This window comes from Schistocerca serialis, unplaced genomic scaffold (genome assembly GCF_023864345.2).
Source record: "Schistocerca serialis cubense isolate TAMUIC-IGC-003099 unplaced genomic scaffold, iqSchSeri2.2 HiC_scaffold_1377, whole genome shotgun sequence".
Lineage (NCBI taxonomy): Eukaryota > Metazoa > Arthropoda > Insecta > Orthoptera > Acrididae > Schistocerca > Schistocerca serialis.
This window is the reverse complement of record NW_026047599.1, coordinates 21,907-40,000: the sequence shown is the minus strand read 5'-3', so window position 1 is coordinate 40,000 and position 18,094 is coordinate 21,907. Positions and strand designations below refer to the sequence as shown.

The 18,094-nt window shown below is 49.8% G+C and overlaps 31 non-coding genes across 31 annotated transcripts; all 31 read right to left on the bottom strand.

Annotated features, from left to right (window-relative positions):
- Nucleotides 1-451: 451 nt before the first annotated feature.
- Trnas-cga (transfer RNA serine (anticodon CGA)) lies at nucleotides 452-533 on the bottom strand. The gene has a single exon. It is a non-coding gene; the product is annotated as a tRNA-Ser (tRNA).
- Nucleotides 534-671: 138 nt separating this feature from the next.
- On the bottom strand, nucleotides 672-744 carry Trnak-uuu (transfer RNA lysine (anticodon UUU)). Its single transcript has one exon. It is a non-coding gene; the product is annotated as a tRNA-Lys (tRNA).
- Nucleotides 745-1,283: 539 nt separating this feature from the next.
- Nucleotides 1,284-1,356, bottom strand: Trnaf-gaa (transfer RNA phenylalanine (anticodon GAA)). The gene has a single exon. It is a non-coding gene; the product is annotated as a tRNA-Phe (tRNA).
- Nucleotides 1,357-1,946: 590 nt separating this feature from the next.
- On the bottom strand, nucleotides 1,947-2,028 carry Trnas-uga (transfer RNA serine (anticodon UGA)). The gene has a single exon. It is a non-coding gene; the product is annotated as a tRNA-Ser (tRNA).
- Nucleotides 2,029-2,730: 702 nt separating this feature from the next.
- On the bottom strand, nucleotides 2,731-2,812 carry Trnas-cga (transfer RNA serine (anticodon CGA)). The gene has a single exon. It is a non-coding gene; the product is annotated as a tRNA-Ser (tRNA).
- Nucleotides 2,813-2,950: 138 nt separating this feature from the next.
- Nucleotides 2,951-3,023, bottom strand: Trnak-uuu (transfer RNA lysine (anticodon UUU)). Its single transcript has one exon. It is a non-coding gene; the product is annotated as a tRNA-Lys (tRNA).
- Nucleotides 3,024-3,562: 539 nt separating this feature from the next.
- On the bottom strand, nucleotides 3,563-3,635 carry Trnaf-gaa (transfer RNA phenylalanine (anticodon GAA)). Its single transcript has one exon. It is a non-coding gene; the product is annotated as a tRNA-Phe (tRNA).
- A 590-nt stretch (nucleotides 3,636-4,225) lies between these two features.
- On the bottom strand, nucleotides 4,226-4,307 carry Trnas-uga (transfer RNA serine (anticodon UGA)). Its single transcript has one exon. It is a non-coding gene; the product is annotated as a tRNA-Ser (tRNA).
- Nucleotides 4,308-5,009: 702 nt separating this feature from the next.
- On the bottom strand, nucleotides 5,010-5,091 carry Trnas-cga (transfer RNA serine (anticodon CGA)). Its single transcript has one exon. It is a non-coding gene; the product is annotated as a tRNA-Ser (tRNA).
- Nucleotides 5,092-5,229: 138 nt separating this feature from the next.
- On the bottom strand, nucleotides 5,230-5,302 carry Trnak-uuu (transfer RNA lysine (anticodon UUU)). Its single transcript has one exon. It is a non-coding gene; the product is annotated as a tRNA-Lys (tRNA).
- Nucleotides 5,303-5,841: 539 nt separating this feature from the next.
- Trnaf-gaa (transfer RNA phenylalanine (anticodon GAA)) lies at nucleotides 5,842-5,914 on the bottom strand. Its single transcript has one exon. It is a non-coding gene; the product is annotated as a tRNA-Phe (tRNA).
- Nucleotides 5,915-6,504: 590 nt separating this feature from the next.
- Trnas-uga (transfer RNA serine (anticodon UGA)) lies at nucleotides 6,505-6,586 on the bottom strand. Its single transcript has one exon. It is a non-coding gene; the product is annotated as a tRNA-Ser (tRNA).
- A 702-nt stretch (nucleotides 6,587-7,288) lies between these two features.
- On the bottom strand, nucleotides 7,289-7,370 carry Trnas-cga (transfer RNA serine (anticodon CGA)). The gene has a single exon. It is a non-coding gene; the product is annotated as a tRNA-Ser (tRNA).
- Nucleotides 7,371-7,508: 138 nt separating this feature from the next.
- On the bottom strand, nucleotides 7,509-7,581 carry Trnak-uuu (transfer RNA lysine (anticodon UUU)). The gene has a single exon. It is a non-coding gene; the product is annotated as a tRNA-Lys (tRNA).
- Nucleotides 7,582-8,120: 539 nt separating this feature from the next.
- Nucleotides 8,121-8,193, bottom strand: Trnaf-gaa (transfer RNA phenylalanine (anticodon GAA)). The gene has a single exon. It is a non-coding gene; the product is annotated as a tRNA-Phe (tRNA).
- Nucleotides 8,194-8,789: 596 nt separating this feature from the next.
- Trnas-uga (transfer RNA serine (anticodon UGA)) lies at nucleotides 8,790-8,872 on the bottom strand. The gene has a single exon. It is a non-coding gene; the product is annotated as a tRNA-Ser (tRNA).
- Nucleotides 8,873-9,576: 704 nt separating this feature from the next.
- Trnas-cga (transfer RNA serine (anticodon CGA)) lies at nucleotides 9,577-9,658 on the bottom strand. Its single transcript has one exon. It is a non-coding gene; the product is annotated as a tRNA-Ser (tRNA).
- Nucleotides 9,659-9,797: 139 nt separating this feature from the next.
- On the bottom strand, nucleotides 9,798-9,870 carry Trnak-uuu (transfer RNA lysine (anticodon UUU)). The gene has a single exon. It is a non-coding gene; the product is annotated as a tRNA-Lys (tRNA).
- A 539-nt stretch (nucleotides 9,871-10,409) lies between these two features.
- Trnaf-gaa (transfer RNA phenylalanine (anticodon GAA)) lies at nucleotides 10,410-10,482 on the bottom strand. The gene has a single exon. It is a non-coding gene; the product is annotated as a tRNA-Phe (tRNA).
- Nucleotides 10,483-11,072: 590 nt separating this feature from the next.
- On the bottom strand, nucleotides 11,073-11,153 carry Trnas-uga (transfer RNA serine (anticodon UGA)). Its single transcript has one exon. It is a non-coding gene; the product is annotated as a tRNA-Ser (tRNA).
- Nucleotides 11,154-11,854: 701 nt separating this feature from the next.
- On the bottom strand, nucleotides 11,855-11,936 carry Trnas-cga (transfer RNA serine (anticodon CGA)). Its single transcript has one exon. It is a non-coding gene; the product is annotated as a tRNA-Ser (tRNA).
- A 754-nt stretch (nucleotides 11,937-12,690) lies between these two features.
- On the bottom strand, nucleotides 12,691-12,763 carry Trnaf-gaa (transfer RNA phenylalanine (anticodon GAA)). Its single transcript has one exon. It is a non-coding gene; the product is annotated as a tRNA-Phe (tRNA).
- A 593-nt stretch (nucleotides 12,764-13,356) lies between these two features.
- On the bottom strand, nucleotides 13,357-13,438 carry Trnas-uga (transfer RNA serine (anticodon UGA)). Its single transcript has one exon. It is a non-coding gene; the product is annotated as a tRNA-Ser (tRNA).
- Nucleotides 13,439-14,139: 701 nt separating this feature from the next.
- Trnas-cga (transfer RNA serine (anticodon CGA)) lies at nucleotides 14,140-14,221 on the bottom strand. Its single transcript has one exon. It is a non-coding gene; the product is annotated as a tRNA-Ser (tRNA).
- A 146-nt stretch (nucleotides 14,222-14,367) lies between these two features.
- Trnak-uuu (transfer RNA lysine (anticodon UUU)) lies at nucleotides 14,368-14,440 on the bottom strand. The gene has a single exon. It is a non-coding gene; the product is annotated as a tRNA-Lys (tRNA).
- A 539-nt stretch (nucleotides 14,441-14,979) lies between these two features.
- Nucleotides 14,980-15,052, bottom strand: Trnaf-gaa (transfer RNA phenylalanine (anticodon GAA)). The gene has a single exon. It is a non-coding gene; the product is annotated as a tRNA-Phe (tRNA).
- Nucleotides 15,053-15,642: 590 nt separating this feature from the next.
- Nucleotides 15,643-15,724, bottom strand: Trnas-uga (transfer RNA serine (anticodon UGA)). The gene has a single exon. It is a non-coding gene; the product is annotated as a tRNA-Ser (tRNA).
- Nucleotides 15,725-16,425: 701 nt separating this feature from the next.
- On the bottom strand, nucleotides 16,426-16,507 carry Trnas-cga (transfer RNA serine (anticodon CGA)). Its single transcript has one exon. It is a non-coding gene; the product is annotated as a tRNA-Ser (tRNA).
- Nucleotides 16,508-16,645: 138 nt separating this feature from the next.
- On the bottom strand, nucleotides 16,646-16,717 carry Trnak-uuu (transfer RNA lysine (anticodon UUU)). The gene has a single exon. It is a non-coding gene; the product is annotated as a tRNA-Lys (tRNA).
- Nucleotides 16,718-17,256: 539 nt separating this feature from the next.
- On the bottom strand, nucleotides 17,257-17,329 carry Trnaf-gaa (transfer RNA phenylalanine (anticodon GAA)). The gene has a single exon. It is a non-coding gene; the product is annotated as a tRNA-Phe (tRNA).
- Nucleotides 17,330-17,919: 590 nt separating this feature from the next.
- Nucleotides 17,920-18,001, bottom strand: Trnas-uga (transfer RNA serine (anticodon UGA)). Its single transcript has one exon. It is a non-coding gene; the product is annotated as a tRNA-Ser (tRNA).
- Nucleotides 18,002-18,094: the final 93 nt, after the last annotated feature.

Below are 18,094 nucleotides of genomic sequence, written 5' to 3'. Positions count from 1 at the left end.
TCGTAATTACTGGCTTATGGCTCCGATGGCGACTTCACCGACTTCCCACTGACGCACCGCTGACGCTAGTTTTCTGTCGTCTTAAAACGATCGACATACCTCCAAGCAGCTGCGAGATCTTAAGAAAAGAAACGCTGCACCACTGCTTTGGCCGCACTCGAGTGATGGAAATTGCGATTCTTAAAAAGAAAATGAAATGTTCGCTCTGTCCATCACTTTCGAGCACATCTGTGAACTCACGATCTCAGCGACGGCTTTCTGCAGTCCCAGCGTCAGTGTCAGTGTGAGGTGAACCGATAGCCACAGTAAGCAGCGGTCGTCGCGAAAACTCAGTATTCTTAAAACGGAAATTTTCGTCTTGTTGAGAATGGCGTCACTGGTTTGCACCCGCATTCGCCCACGCATGTCACATGTGTGCGAAAATGTTTGCTCCTCTGTACGCAAAATCGCACGCAGCCGGTAGGATTCGAACCTACGCTCCCAGAGGGAATCTGATTTCGAGTCAGACGCCTTAACCACTCGGCCACGACTGCCGTTAGCGCGGTGTTCTCCCGACACATGCAACTGCTACCGTTTAAAGCACTGTGGTGTCAGTAAACGGCGTAACTGCATTATTTTCCGTAGCGTTTCCACCGCTACCAGACGAATCGCTACCAAAGTGTTAAAATTTCCGCCTCGACGGGGCCTTGAACCCTGGACCCTTAGGTTAAAAGCCTAATGCTCTACCAACTGAGCTATCCGGGCTCAGACGAGGCTGCAAAACCTCCCACAATGCACAACTATACATTGACTCATGTCCTTTACTGTTGTGCAATCGCTGTATGGGGCCGTTACTAATAAAACGTCGCCTACATGCTGTCTACAAACTTATCACGCTAAGCTCGTAACACACTCTCGAAGACTGCTGGCACACGATGCAACAACAAATTGCACTAGTTGTTACGCCTCATACGTCGGAGCAGAGAATTTACGTGTTTTGTCGACACTCACTGGGCAATTGGAAAATTCACAAGCATTTCGAATGCAATGTTTCCCACGCTTTCGCTCATTTCACGGTTCCGTTGAAGACGTTCTTCACCACCTGACACAGAAAAAGGAATGCAGTCGGTAGGATATTTTTAATTCTTTTGCTTCTAGGGGAGTTAGTTGTCTAGTGAGTTCCTCTTATGGCATGCACTAGACAACCAGAACAGCTACAGGAGAGAGTCATTTTTGTTGTCAGCGGTAGTTGCATTATCACAAACGCAGAGTAATTCCATTGGCGTCGCATCAAAACGAATACCTGCCGAAACCCGGGATCGAACCAGGGACCTTTAGATCTTCAGTCTAACGCTCTCCCAACTGAGCTATTTCGGCTGACGTCGAAGGTTGCCATTTGCATGTGTTCGTTAACCTCTGCCTCGTTGCCAATTTCACAGTCACCTTCGTCTGATAAGACACAGGGGCGCTGAAAGGCGTGCAGCCGATGCAGTGAAGTTCCACACACATTTCTTCTTCTTCCGTCATCGTAACAAGCAAACATGTCGACTCGATTCGTGTAATATTGACTTCGCTGACGCTAGAAAACCCGTGCTATATCGATGCCAGGGGCAACTCGTGTGCGGAGAACGAGACACAAGAAGGAGTGAGTCTCTCCACCGTATGAGAGGCAGTATCTAGCAGATACACACGGTAAAACATACGACTTGCGTTAGCTCATAAATTGCTACACGTCATCGTCTGCAAGCTAAAATGGACACATCTGCACTGCCCAGTGAGGCGACACTTGTACTAACACCAGGTGGACGGCTGTGAGACGCGGAGATGAGCTGCGGCTTCTGGGCGCGACTGTAACGCTGCGCCCTGGATCAAATAGCACTGCACATTGCTGGTGACCCACGTGTTTAGTAGTGACGCAACTGCTAGGATGCAGCTGAACGTCCGCCTTTTGAGAGCGAGAAAATTTTCGCAGTCGGCAGGACTCGAACCTACGCTCCCAGAGGGAATCTGATTTCAAGTCAGACGCCTTAACCACTCGGCCACGACTGCCGGTGGCGGAAGCGACTCCCGACAACTGAAACCGCCATCTTTAGAAGCAATCTGATGGCAGAAAACGGCGTGGCCTCACTCTTTTCTGTAGGGTTTCCATTAGCCGTTACGAAAGTGTATTAATTTTCGCCCAGACAGGGACTTGAACCCAGGACCCTTTGGTTGAAAACCTAGCGCTCTACCGACTCAGCTATGCGGGCCCACGCACGAGCATTATCGTACAGCTGCGCGGTGCGCGAGTGATTCGTATGTCGTAATTACTGGCTTATGGCTCCGATGGCGACTTCACCGACTTCCCACTGACGCACCGCTGACGCTAGTTTTCTGTCGTCTTAAAACGATCGACATACCTCCAAGCAGCTGCGAGATCTTAAGAAAAGAAACGCTGCACCACTGCTTTGGCCGCACTCGAGTGATGGAAATTGCGATTCTTAAAAAGAAAATGAAATGTTCGCTCTGTCCATCACTTTCGAGCACATCTGTGAACTCACGATCTCAGCGACGGCTTTCTGCAGTCCCAGCGTCAGTGTCAGTGTGAGGTGAACCGATAGCCACAGTAAGCAGCGGTCGTCGCGAAAACTCAGTATTCTTAAAACGGAAATTTTCGTCTTGTTGAGAATGGCGTCACTGGTTTGCACCCGCATTCGCCCACGCATGTCACATGTGTGCGAAAATGTTTGCTCCTCTGTACGCAAAATCGCACGCAGCCGGTAGGATTCGAACCTACGCTCCCAGAGGGAATCTGATTTCGAGTCAGACGCCTTAACCACTCGGCCACGACTGCCGTTAGCGCGGTGTTCTCCCGACACATGCAACTGCTACCGTTTAAAGCACTGTGGTGTCAGTAAACGGCGTAACTGCATTATTTTCCGTAGCGTTTCCACCGCTACCAGACGAATCGCTACCAAAGTGTTAAAATTTCCGCCTCGACGGGGCCTTGAACCCTGGACCCTTAGGTTAAAAGCCTAATGCTCTACCAACTGAGCTATCCGGGCTCAGACGAGGCTGCAAAACCTCCCACAATGCACAACTATACATTGACTCATGTCCTTTACTGTTGTGCAATCGCTGTATGGGGCCGTTACTAATAAAACGTCGCCTACATGCTGTCTACAAACTTATCACGCTAAGCTCGTAACACACTCTCGAAGACTGCTGGCACACGATGCAACAACAAATTGCACTAGTTGTTACGCCTCATACGTCGGAGCAGAGAATTTACGTGTTTTGTCGACACTCACTGGGCAATTGGAAAATTCACAAGCATTTCGAATGCAATGTTTCCCACGCTTTCGCTCATTTCACGGTTCCGTTGAAGACGTTCTTCACCACCTGACACAGAAAAAGGAATGCAGTCGGTAGGATATTTTTAATTCTTTTGCTTCTAGGGGAGTTAGTTGTCTAGTGAGTTCCTCTTATCGCATGCACTAGACAACCAGAACAGCTACAGGAGAGAGTCATTTTTGTTGTCAGCGGTAGTTGCATTATCACAAACGCAGAGTAATTCCATTGGCGTCGCATCAAAACGAATACCTGCCGAAACCCGGGATCGAACCAGGGACCTTTAGATCTTCAGTCTAACGCTCTCCCAACTGAGCTATTTCGGCTGACGTCGAAGGTTGCCATTTGCATGTGTTCGTTAACCTCTGCCTCGTTGCCAATTTCACAGTCACCTTCGTCTGATAAGACACAGGGGCGCTGAAAGGCGAGCAGCCGATGCAGTGAAGTTCCACACACATTTCTTCTTCTTCCGTCATCGTAACAAGCAAACATGTCGACTCGATTCGTGTAATATTGACTTCGCTGACGCTAGAAAACCCGTGCTATATCGATGCCAGGGGCAACTCGTGTGCGGAGAACGAGACACAAGAAGGAGTGAGTCTCTCCACCGTATGAGAGGCAGTATCTAGCAGATACACACGGTAAAACATACGACTTGCGTTAGCTCATAAATTGCTACACGTCATCGTCTGCAAGCTAAAATGGACACATCTGCACTGCCCAGTGAGGCGACACTTGTACTAACACCAGGTGGACGGCTGTGAGACGCGGAGATGAGCTGCGGCTTCTGGGCGCGACTGTAACGCTGCGCCCTGGATCAAATAGCACTGCACATTGCTGGTGACCCACGTGTTTAGTAGTGACGCAACTGCTAGGATGCAGCTGAACGTCCGCCTTTTGAGAGCGAGAAAATTTTCGCAGTCGGCAGGACTCGAACCTACGCTCCCAGAGGGAATCTGATTTCAAGTCAGACGCCTTAACCACTCGGCCACGACTGCCGGTGGCGGAAGCGACTCCCGACAACTGAAACCGCCATCTTTAGAAGCAATCTGATGGCAGAAAACGGCGTGGCCTCACTCTTTTCTGTAGGGTTTCCATTAGCCGTTACGAAAGTGTATTAATTTTCGCCCAGACAGGGACTTGAACCCAGGACCCTTTGGTTGAAAACCTAGCGCTCTACCGACTCAGCTATGCGGGCCCACGCACGAGCATTATCGTACAGCTGCGCGGTGCGCGAGTGATTCGTATGTCGTAATTACTGGCTTATGGCTCCGATGGCGACTTCACCGACTTCCCACTGACGCACCGCTGACGCTAGTTTTCTGTCGTCTTAAAACGATCGACATACCTCCAAGCAGCTGCGAGATCTTAAGAAAAGAAACGCTGCACCACTGCTTTGGCCGCACTCGAGTGATGGAAATTGCGATTCTTAAAAAGAAAATGAAATGTTCGCTCTGTCCATCACTTTCGAGCACATCTGTGAACTCACGATCTCAGCGACGGCTTTCTGCAGTCCCAGCGTCAGTGTCAGTGTGAGGTGAACCGATAGCCACAGTAAGCAGCGGTCGTCGCGAAAACTCAGTATTCTTAAAACGGAAATTTTCGTCTTGTTGAGAATGGCGTCACTGGTTTGCACCCGCATTCGCCCACGCATGTCACATGTGTGCGAAAATGTTTGCTCCTCTGTACGCAAAATCGCACGCAGCCGGTAGGATTCGAACCTACGCTCCCAGAGGGAATCTGATTTCGAGTCAGACGCCTTAACCACTCGGCCACGACTGCCGTTAGCGCGGTGTTCTCCCGACACATGCAACTGCTACCGTTTAAAGCACTGTGGTGTCAGTAAACGGCGTAACTGCATTATTTTCCGTAGCGTTTCCACCGCTACCAGACGAATCGCTACCAAAGTGTTAAAATTTCCGCCTCGACGGGGCCTTGAACCCTGGACCCTTAGGTTAAAAGCCTAATGCTCTACCAACTGAGCTATCCGGGCTCAGACGAGGCTGCAAAACCTCCCACAATGCACAACTATACATTGACTCATGTCCTTTACTGTTGTGCAATCGCTGTATGGGGCCGTTACTAATAAAACGTCGCCTACATGCTGTCTACAAACTTATCACGCTAAGCTCGTAACACACTCTCGAAGACTGCTGGCACACGATGCAACAACAAATTGCACTAGTTGTTACGCCTCATACGTCGGAGCAGAGAATTTACGTGTTTTGTCGACACTCACTGGGCAATTGGAAAATTCACAAGCATTTCGAATGCAATGTTTCCCACGCTTTCGCTCATTTCACGGTTCCGTTGAAGACGTTCTTCACCACCTGACACAGAAAAAGGAATGCAGTCGGTAGGATATTTTTAATTCTTTTGCTTCTAGGGGAGTTAGTTGTCTAGTGAGTTCCTCTTATCGCATGCACTAGACAACCAGAACAGCTACAGGAGAGAGTCATTTTTGTTGTCAGCGGTAGTTGCATTATCACAAACGCAGAGTAATTCCATTGGCGTCGCATCAAAACGAATACCTGCCGAAACCCGGGATCGAACCAGGGACCTTTAGATCTTCAGTCTAACGCTCTCCCAACTGAGCTATTTCGGCTGACGTCGAAGGTTGCCATTTGCATGTGTTCGTTAACCTCTGCCTCGTTGCCAATTTCACAGTCACCTTCGTCTGATAAGACACAGGGGCGCTGAAAGGCGAGCAGCCGATGCAGTGAAGTTCCACACACATTTCTTCTTCTTCCGTCATCGTAACAAGCAAACATGTCGACTCGATTCGTGTAATATTGACTTCGCTGACGCTAGAAAACCCGTGCTATATCGATGCCAGGGGCAACTCGTGTGCGGAGAACGAGACACAAGAAGGAGTGAGTCTCTCCACCGTATGAGAGGCAGTATCTAGCAGATACACACGGTAAAACATACGACTTGCGTTAGCTCATAAATTGCTACACGTCATCGTCTGCAAGCTAAAATGGACACATCTGCACTGCCCAGTGAGGCGACACTTGTACTAACACCAGGTGGACGGCTGTGAGACGCGGAGATGAGCTGCGGCTTCTGGGCGCGACTGTAACGCTGCGCCCTGGATCAAATAGCACTGCACATTGCTGGTGACCCACGTGTTTAGTAGTGACGCAACTGCTAGGATGCAGCTGAACGTCCGCCTTTTGAGAGCGAGAAAATTTTCGCAGTCGGCAGGACTCGAACCTACGCTCCCAGAGGGAATCTGATTTCAAGTCAGACGCCTTAACCACTCGGCCACGACTGCCGGTGGCGGAAGCGACTCCCGACAACTGAAACCGCCATCTTTAGAAGCAATCTGATGGCAGAAAACGGCGTGGCCTCACTCTTTTCTGTAGGGTTTCCATTAGCCGTTACGAAAGTGTATTAATTTTCGCCCAGACAGGGACTTGAACCCAGGACCCTTTGGTTGAAAACCTAGCGCTCTACCGACTCAGCTATGCGGGCCCACGCACGAGCATTATCGTACAGCTGCGCGGTGCGCGAGTGATTCGTATGTCGTAATTACTGGCTTATGGCTCCGATGGCGACTTCACCGACTTCCCACTGACGCACCGCTGACGCTAGTTTTCTGTCGTCTTAAAACGATCGACATACCTCCAAGCAGCTGCGAGATCTTAAGAAAAGAAACGCTGCACCACTGCTTTGGCCGCACTCGAGTGATGGAAATTGCGATTCTTAAAAAGAAAATGAAATGTTCGCTCTGTCCATCACTTTCGAGCACATCTGTGAACTCACGATCTCAGCGACGGCTTTCTGCAGTCCCAGCGTCAGTGTCAGTGTGAGGTGAACCGATAGCCACGGTAAGCAGCGGTCGTCGCGAAAACTCAGTATTCTTAAAACGGAAATTTTCGTCTTGTTGAGAATGGCGTCACTGGTTTGCACCCGCATTCGCCCACGCATGTCACATGTGTGCGAAAATGTTTGCTCCTCTGTACGCAAAATCGCACGCAGCCGGTAGGATTCGAACCTACGCTCCCAGAGGGAATCTGATTTCGAGTCAGACGCCTTAACCACTCGGCCACGACTGCCGTTAGCGCGGTGTTCTCCCGACACATGCAACTGCTACCGTTTAAAGCACTGTGGTGTCAGTAAACGGCGTAACTGCATTATTTTCCGTAGCGTTTCCACCGCTACCAGACGAATCGCTACCAAAGTGTTAAAATTTCCGCCTCGACGGGGCCTTGAACCCTGGACCCTTAGGTTAAAAGCCTAATGCTCTACCAACTGAGCTATCCGGGCTCAGACGAGGCTGCAAAACCTCCCACAATGCACAACTATACATTGACTCATGTCCTTTACTGTTGTGCAATCGCTGTATGGGGCCGTTACTAATAAAACGTCGCCTACATGCTGTCTACAAACTTATCACGCTAAGCTCGTAACACACTCTCGAAGACTGCTGGCACACGATGCAACAACAAATTGCACTAGTTGTTACGCCTCATACGTCGGAGCAGAGAATTTACGTGTTTTGTCGACACTCACTGGGCAATTGGAAAATTCACAAGCATTTCGAATGCAATGTTTCCCACGCTTTCGCTCATTTCACGGTTCCGTTGAAGACGTTCTTCACCACCTGACACAGAAAAAGGAATGCAGTCGGTAGGATATTTTTAATTCTTTTGCTTCTAGGGGAGTTAGTTGTCTAGTGAGTTCCTCTTATCGCATGCACTAGACAACCAGAACAGCTACAGGAGAGAGTCATTTTTGTTGTCAGCGGTAGTTGCATTATCACAAACGCAGAGTAATTCCATTGGCGTCGCATCAAAACGAATACCTGCCGAAACCCGGGATCGAACCAGGGACCTTTAGATCTTCAGTCTAACGCTCTCCCAACTGAGCTATTTCGGCTGACGTCGAAGGTTGCCATTTGCATGTGTTCGTTAACCTCTGCCTCGTTGCCAATTTCACAGTCACCTTCGTCTGATAAGACACAGGGGCGCTGAAAGGCGAGCAGCCGATGCAGTGAAGTTCCACACACATTTCTTCTTCTTCCGTCATCGTAACAAGCAAACATGTCGACTCGATTCGTGTAATATTGACTTCGCTGACGCTAGAAAACCCGTGCTATATCGATGCCAGGGGCAACTCGTGTGCGGAGAACGAGACACAAGAAGGAGTGAGTCTCTCCACCGTATGAGAGGCAGTATCTAGCAGATACACACGGTAAAACATACGACTTGCGTTAGCTCATAAATTGCTACACGTCATCGTCTGCAAGCTAAAATGGACACATCTGCACTGCCCAGTGAGGCGACACTTGTACTAACACCAGGTGGACGGCTGTGAGACGCGGAGATGAGCTGCGGCTTCTGGGCGCGACTGTAACGCTGCGCCCTGGATCCTGGATCAAATAGCACTGCACATTGCTGGTGACCCACGTGTTTAGTAGTGACGCAACTGCTAGGATGCAGCTGAACGTCCGCCTTTGAGAGCGAGAAAATTTTCGCAGTCGGCAGGACTCGAACCTTACGCTCCCAGAGGGAATCTGATTTCAAGTCAGACGCCTTAACCACTCGGCCACGACTGCCGGTGGCGGGAAGCGACTCCCGACAACTGAAACCGCCATCTTTAGAAGCAATCTGATGGCAGAAAACGGCGTGGCCTCACTCTTTTCTGTAGGGTTTCCATTAGCCGTTACGAAAGTGTATTAATTTTCGCCCAGACAGGGACTTGAACCCAGGACCCTTTGGTTGAAAACCTAGCGCTCTACCGACTCAGCTATGCGGGCCCACGCACGAGCATTATCGTACAGCTGCGCGGTGCGCGAGTGATTCGTATGTCGTAATTACTGGCTTATGGCTCCGATGGCGACTTCACCGACTTCCCACTGACGCACCGCTGACGCTAGTTTTCTGTCGTCTTAAAACGATCGACATACCTCCAAGCAGCTGCGAGATCTTAAGAAAAGAAACGCTGCACCACTGCTTTGGGCCGCACTCGAGTGATGGAAATTGCGATTCTTAAAAAGAAAATGAAATGTTCGCTCTGTCCATCACTTTCGAGCACATCTGTGAACTCACGATCTCAGCGACGGCTTTCTGCAGTCCCAGCGTCAGTGTCAGTGTGAGGTGAACCGATAGCCACAGTAAGCAGCGGTCGTCGCGAAAACTCAGTATTCTTAAAACGGAAATTTTCGTCTTGTTGAGAATGGCGTCACTGGTTTGCACCCGCATTCGCCCACGCATGTCACATGTGTGCGAAAATGTTTGCTCCTCTGTACGCAAAATCGCACGCAGCCGGTAGGATTCGAACCTACGCTCCCAGAGGGAATCTGATTTCGAGTCAGACGCCTTAACCACTCGGCCACGACTGCCGTTTAGCGCGGTGTTCTCCCGACACATGCAACTGCTACCGTTTAAAGCACTGTGGTGTCAGTAAACGGCGTAACTGCATTATTTTCCGTAGCGTTTCCACCGCTACCAGACGAATCGCTACCAAAGTGTTAAAATTTCCGCCTCGACGGGGCCTTGAACCCTGGACCCTTAGGTTAAAAGCCTAATGCTCTACCAACTGAGCTATCCGGGCTCAGACGAGGCTGCAAAACCTCCCACAATGCACAACTATACATTGACTCATGTCCTTTACTGTTGTGCAATCGCTGTATGGGGCCGTTACTAATAAAACGTCGCCTACATGCTGTCTACAAACTTATCACGCTAAGCTCGTAACACACTCTCGAAGACTGCTGGCACACGATGCAACAACAAATTGCACTAGTTGTTACGCCTCATACGTCGGAGCAGAGAATTTACGTGTTTTGTCGACACTCACTGGGCAATTGGAAAATTCACAAGCATTTCGAATGCAATGTTTCCCACGCTTTCGCTCATTTCACGGTTCCGTTGAAGACGTTCTTCACCACCTGACACAGAAAAAGGAATGCAGTCGGTAGGATATTTTTAATTCTTTTGCTTCTAGGGGAGTTAGTTGTCTAGTGAGTTCCTCTTATGGCATGCACTAGACAACCAGAACAGCTACAGGAGAGAGTCATTTTTGTTGTCAGCGGTAGTTGCATTATCACAAACGCAGAGTAATTCCATTGGCGTCGCATCAAAACGAATACCTGCCGAAACCCGGGATCGAACCAGGGACCTTTAGATCTTCAGTCTAACGCTCTCCCAACTGAGCTATTTCGGCTGACGTCGAAGGTTGCCATTTGCATGTGTTCGTTAACCTCTGCCTCGTTGCCAATTTCACAGTCACCTTCGTCTGATAAGACACAGGGGCGCTGAAAGGCGAGCAGCCGATGCAGTGAAGTTCCACACACATTTCTTCTTCTTCCGTCATCGTAACAAGCAAACATGTCGACTCGATTCGTGTAATATTGACTTCGCTGACGCTAGAAAACCCGTGCTATATCGATGCCAGGGGCAACTCGTGTGCGGAGAACGAGACACAAGAAGGAGTGAGTCTCTCCACCGTATGAGAGGCAGTATCTAGCAGATACACACGGTAAAACATACGACTTGCGTTAGCTCATAAATTGCTACACGTCATCGTCTGCAAGCTAAAATGGACACATCTGCACTGCCCAGTGAGGCGACACTTGTACTAACACCAGGTGGACGGCTGTGAGACGCGGAGATGAGCTGCGGCTTCTGGGCGCGACTGTAACGCTGCGCCCTGGATCAAATAGCACTGCACATTGCTGGTGACCCACGTGTTTAGTAGTGACGCAACTGCTAGGATGCAGCTGAACGTCCGCCTTTTGAGAGCGAGAAAATTTTCGCAGTCGGCAGGACTCGAACCTACGCTCCAGAGGGAATCTGATTTCAAGTCAGACGCCTTAACCACTCGGCCACGACTGCCGGTGGCGGAAGCGACTCCCGACAACTGAAACCGCCATCTTTAGAAGCAATCTGATGGCAGAAAACGGCGTGGCCTCACTCTTTTCTGTAGGGTTTCCATTAGCCGTTACGAAAGTGTATTAATTTTCGCCCAGACAGGGACTTGAACCCAGGACCCTTTGGTTGAAAACCTAGCGCTCTACCGACTCAGCTATGCGGGCCCACGCACGAGCATTATCGTACAGCTGCGCGGTGCGCGAGTGATTCGTATGTCGTAATTACTGGCTTATGGCTCCGATGGCGACTTCACCGACTTCCCACTGACGCACCGCTGACGCTAGTTTTCTGTCGTCTTAAAACGATCGACATACCTCCAAGCAGCTGCGAGATCTTAAGAAAAGAAACGCTGCACCACTGCTTTGGCCGCACTCGAGTGATGGAAATTGCGATTCTTAAAAAGAAAATGAAATGTTCGCTCTGTCCATCACTTTCGAGCACATCTGTGAACTCACGATCTCAGCGACGCTTTCTGCAGTCCCAGCGTCAGTGTCAGTGTGAGGTGAACCGATAGCCACAGTAAGCAGCGGTCGTCGCGAAAACTCAGTATTCTTAAAACGGAAATTTTCGTCTTGTTGAGAATGGCGTCACTGGTTTGCACCCGCATTCGCCCACGCATGTCACATGTGTGCGAAAATGTTTGCTCCTCTGTACGCAAAATCGCACGCAGCCGGTAGGATTCGAACCTACGCTCCCAGAGGGAATCTGATTTCGAGTCAGACGCCTTAACCACTCGGCCACGACTGCCGTTAGCGCGGTGTTCTCCCGACACATGCAACTGCTACCGTTTAAAGCACTGTGGTGTCAGTAAACGGCGTAACTGCATTATTTTCCGTAGCGTTTCCACCGCTACCAGACGAATCGCTACCAAAGTGTTAAAATTTCCGCCTCGACGGGGCCTTGAACCCTGGGACCCTTAGGTTAAAAGCCTAATGCTCTACCAACTGAGCTATCCGGCTCAGACGAGGCTGCAAAACCTCCCTACAATGCACAACTATACATTGACTCATGTCCTTTACTGTTGTGCAATCGCTGTATGGGGCCGTTACTAATAAAACGTCGCCTACATGCTGTCTACAAACTTATCACTGCTAAGCTCGTAACACACTCTCGAAGACTGCTGGCACACGATGCAAACAACAAATTGCACTAGTTGTTACGCCTCATACGTCGGAGCAGAGAATTTACGTGTTTTGTCGACACTCACTGGGCAATTGGAAAATTCACAAGCATTTCGAATGCAATGTTTCCCACGCTTTCGCTCATTTCACGGTTCCGTTGAAGACGTTCTTCACCACCTGACACAGAAAAAGGAATGCAGTCGGTAGGATATTTTTAATTCTTTTGCTTCTAGGGGAGTTAGTTGTCTTAGTGAGTTCCTCTTATGGCATGCACTAGACAACCAGAACAGCTACAGGAGAGAGTCATTTTTGTTGTCAGCGGTAGTTGCATTATCACAAACGCAGAGTAATTCCATTGGCGTCGCATCAAAACGAATACCTGCCGAAACCCGGGATCGAACCAGGGACCTTTAGATCTTCAGTCTAACGCTCTCCAAACTGAGCTATTTCGGCTGACGTCGAAGGTTGCCATTTGCATGTGTTCGTTAACCTCTGCCTCGTTGCCAATTTCACAGTCACCTTCGTCTGATAAGACACAGGGGCGCTGAAAGGCGAGCAGCCGATGCAGTGAAGTTCCACACACATTTCTTCTTCTTCCGTCATCGTAACAAGCAAACATGTCGACTCGATTCGTGTAATATTGACTTCGCTGACGCTAGAAAACCCGTGCTATATCGATGCCAGGGGCAACTCGTGTGCGGAGAACGAGACACAAGAAGGAGTGAGTCTCTCCACCGTATGAGAGGCAGTATCTAGCAGATACACACGGTAAAACATACGACTTGCGTTAGCTCATAAATTGCTACACGTCATCGTCTGCAAGCTAAAATGGACACATCTGCACTGCCCAGTGAGGCGACACTTGTACTAACACCAGGTGGGACGGCTGTGAGACGCGGAGATGAGCTGCGGCTTCTGGGCGCGACTGTAACGCTGCGCCCTGGATCAAATAGCACTGCACATTGCTGGTGACCCACGTGTTTAGTAGTGACGCAACTGCTAGGATGCAGCTGAACGTCCGCCTTTTGACGAGCGAGAAAATTTTTCGCAGTCGGCAGGACTCGAACCTACGCTCCCAGAGGGAATCTGATTTCAAGTCAGACGCCTTAACCACTCGGCCACGACTGCCGGTGGCGGAAGCGACTCCCGACAACTGAAACCGCCATCTTTAGAAGCAATCTGATGGCAGAAAACGGCGTGGCCCTCACTCTTTTCTGTAGGGTTTCCATTAGCCGTTACGAAAGTGTATTAATTTTCGCCCAGACAGGGACTTGAACCCAGGACCCTTTGGTTGAAAACCTAGCGCTCTACCGACTCAGCTATGCGGGCCACGCACGAGCATTATCGTACCAGCTGCGCGGTGCGCGAGTGATTCGTATGTCGTAATTACTGGCTTATGGCTCCGATGGCGACTTCACCGACTTCCACTGACGCACCGCTGACGCTAGTTTTCTGTCGTCTTAAAACGATCGACATACCTCCAAGCAGCTGCGAGATCTTAAGAAAAGAAACGCTGCACCACTGCTTTGGCCGCACTCGAGTGATGGAAATTGCGATTCTTAAAAAGAAAATGAAATGTTCGCTCTGTCCATCACTTTCGAGCACATCTGTGAACTCACGATCTCAGCGACGGCTTTCTGCAGTCCCAGCGTCAGTGTCAGTGTGAGGTGAACCGATAGCCACAGTAAGCAGCGGTCGTCGCGAAACTCAGTATTCTTAAAACGGAAATTTTCGTCTTGTTGAGAATGGCGTCACTGGTTTGCACCCGCATTCGCCCACGCATGTCACATGTGTGCGAAAATGTTTGCTCCTCTGTACGCAAAATCGCACGCAGCCGGTAGGATTCGAACCTACGCTCCCAGAGGGAATCTGATTTCGAGTCAGACGCCTTAACCACTCGGCCACGACTGCCGTTAGCGCGGTGTTCTCCCGACACATGCAACTGCTACCGTTTAAAGCACTGTGGTGTCAGTAAACGGCGTAACTGCATTATTTTCCGTAGCGTTTCCACCGCTACCCCGCTACCAGACGAATCGCTACCAAAGTGTTAAAATTTCCGCCTCGACGGGGCCTTGAACCCTGGACCCTTAGGTTAAAAGCCTAATGCTCTACCAACTGAGCTATCCGGGCTCAGACGAGGCTGCAAAACCTCCCACAATGCACAACTATACATTGACTCATGTCCTTTACTGTTGTGCAATCGCTGTATGGGGCCGTTACTAATAAAACGTCGCCTACATGCTGTCTACAAACTTATCACGCTAAGCTCGTAACACACTCTCGAAGACTGCTGGCACACGATGCAACAACAAATTGCACTAGTTGTTACGCCTCATACGTCGGAGCAGAGAATTTACGTGTTTTGTCGACACTCACTGGGCAATTGGAAAATTCACAAGCATTTCGAATGCAATGTTTCCCACGCTTTCGCTCATTTCACGGTTCCGTTGAAGACGTTCTTCACCACCTGACACAGAAAAAGGAATGCAGTCGGTAGGATATTTTTAATTCTTTTGCTTCTAGGGGAGTTAGTTGTCTAGTGAGTTCCTCTTATGGCATGCACTAGACAACCAGAACAGCTACAGGAGAGAGTCATTTTTGTTGTCAGCGGTAGTTGCATTATCACAAACGCAGAGTAATTCCATTGGCGTCGCATCAAAACGAATACCTGCCGAAACCCGGGATCGAACCAGGGACCTTTAGATCTTCAGTCTAACGCTCTCCCAACTGAGCTATTTCGGCTGACGTCGAAGGTTGCCATTTGCATGTGTTCGTTAACCTCTGCCTCGTTGCCAATTTCACAGTCACCTTCGTCTGATAAGACACAGGGGCGCTGAAAGGCGAGCAGCCGATGCAGTGAAGTTCCACACACATTTCTTCTTCTTCCGTCATCGTAACAAGCAAACATGTCGACTCGATTCGTGTAATATTGACTTCGCTGACGCTAGAAAACCCGTGCTATATCGATGCCAGGGGCAACTCGTGTGCGGAGAACGAGACACAAGAAGGAGTGAGTCTCTCCACCGTATGAGAGGCAGTATCTAGCAGATACACACGGTAAAACATACGACTTGCGTTAGCTCATAAATTGCTACACGTCATCGTCTGCAAGCTAAAATGGACACATCTGCACTGCCCAGTGAGGCGACACTTGTACTAACACCAGGTGGACGGCTGTGAGACGCGGAGATGAGCTGCGGCTTCTGGGCGCGACTGTAACGCTGCGCCCTGGATCAAATAGCACTGCACATTGCTGGTGACCCACGTGTTTAGTAGTGACGCAACTGCTAGGATGCAGCTGAACGTCCGCCTTTTGAGAGCGAGAAAATTTTCGCAGTCGGCAGGACTCGAACCTACGCTCCCAGAGGGAATCTGATTTCAAGTCAGACGCCTTAACCACTCGGCCACGACTGCCGGTGGCGGAAGCGACTCCCGACAACTGAAACCGCCATCTTTAGAAGCAATCTGATGGCAGAAAACGGCGTGGCCTCACTCTTTTCTGTAGGGTTTCCATTAGCCGTTACGAAAGTGTATTAATTTTCGCCCAGACAGGGACTTGAACCCAGGACCCTTTGGTTGAAAACCTAGCGCTCTACCGACTCAGCTATGCGGGCCCACGCACGAGCATTATCGTACAGCTGCGCGGTGCGCGAGTGATTCGTATGTCGTAATTACTGGCTTATGGCTCCGATGGCGACTTCACCGACTTCCCACTGACGCACCGCTGACGCTAGTTTTCTGTCGTCTTAAAACGATCGACATACCTCCAAGCAGCTGCGAGATCTTAAGAAAAGAAACGCTGCACCACTGCTTTGGCCGCACTCGAGTGATGGAAATTGCGATTCTTAAAAGAAAATGAAATGTTCGCTCTGTCCATCACTTTCGAGCACATCTGTGAACTCACGATCTCAGCGACGGCTTTCTGCAGTCCCAGCGTCAGTGTCAGTGTGAGGTGAACCGATAGCCACAGTAAGCAGCGGTCGTCGCGAAAACTCAGTATTCTTAAAACGGAAATTTTCGTCTTGTTGAGAATGGCGTCACTGGTTTGCACCCGCATTCGCCCACGCATGTCACATGTGTGCGAAAATGTTTGCTCCTCTGTACGCAAAATCGCACGCAGCCGGTAGGATTCGAACCTACGCTCCCAGAGGGAATCTGATTTCGAGTCAGACGCCTTAACCACTCGGCCACGACTGCCGTTAGCGCGGTGTTCTCCCGACACATGCAACTGCTACCGTTTAAAGCACTGTGGTGTCAGTAAACGGCGTAACTGCATTATTTTCCGTAGCGTTTCCACCGCTACCAGACGAATCGCTACCAAAGTGTTAAAATTTCCGCCTCGACGGGCCTTGAACCCTGGACCCTTAGGTTAAAAGCCTAATGCTCTACCAACTGAGCTATCCGGGCTCAGACGAGGCTGCAAAACCTCCCACAATGCACAACTATACATTGACTCATGTCCTTTACTGTTGTGCAATCGCTGTATGGGGCCGTTACTAATAAAACGTCGCCTACATGCTGTCTACAAACTTATCACGCTAAGCTCGTAACACACTCTCGAAGACTGCTGGCACACGATGCAACAACAAATTGCACTAGTTGTTACGCCTCATACGTCGGAGCAGAGAATTTACGTGTTTTGTCGACACTCACTGGGCAATTGGAAAATTCACAAGCATTTCGAATGCAATGTTTCCCACGCTTTCGCTCATTTCACGGTTCCGTTGAAGACGTTCTTCACCACCTGACACAGAAAAAGGAATGCAGTCGGTAGGATATTTTTAATTCTTTTGCTTCTAGGGGAGTTAGTTGTCTAGTGAGTTCCTCTTATGGCATGCACTAGACAACCAGAACAGCTACAGGAGAGAGTCATTTTTGTTGTCAGCGGTAGTTGCATTATCACAAACGCAGAGTAATTCCATTGGCGTCGCATCAAAACGAATACCTGCCGAAACCCGGGATCGAACCAGGGACCTTTAGATCTTCAGTCTAACGCTCTCCAAACTGAGCTATTTCGGCTGACGTCGAAGGTTGCCATTTGCATGTGTTCGTTAACCTCTGCCTCGTTGCCAATTTCACAGTCACCTTCGTCTGATAAGACACAGGGGCGCTGAAAGGCGAGCAGCCGATGCAGTGAAGTTCCACACACATTTCTTCTTCTTCCGTCATCGTAACAAGCAAACATGTCGACTCGATTCGTGTAATATTGACTTCGCTGACGCTAGAAAACCCGTGCTATATCGATGCCAGGGGCAACTCGTGTGCGGAGAACGAGACACAAGAAGGAGTGAGTCTCTCCACCGTATGAGAGGCAGTATCTAGCAGATACACACGGTAAAACATACGACTTGCGTTAGCTCATAAATTGCTACACGTCATCGTCTGCAAGCTAAAATGGACACATCTGCACTGCCCAGTGAGGCGACACTTGTACTAACACCAGGTGGACGGCTGTGAGACGCGGAGATGAGCTGCGGCTTCTGGGCGCGACTGTAACGCTGCGCCCTGGATCAAATAGCACTGCACATTGCTGGTGACCCACGTGTTTAGTAGTGACGCAACTGCTAGGATGCAGCTGAACGTCCGCCTTTTGAGAGCGAGAAAATTTTCGCAGTCGGCAGGACTCGAACCTACGCTCCCAGAGGGAATCTGATTTCAAGTCAGACGCCTTAACCACTCGGCCACGACTGCCGGTGGCGGAAGCGACTCCCGACAACTGAAACCGCCATCTTTAGAAGCAATCTGATGGCAGAAAACGGCGTGGCCTCACTCTTTTCTGTAGGG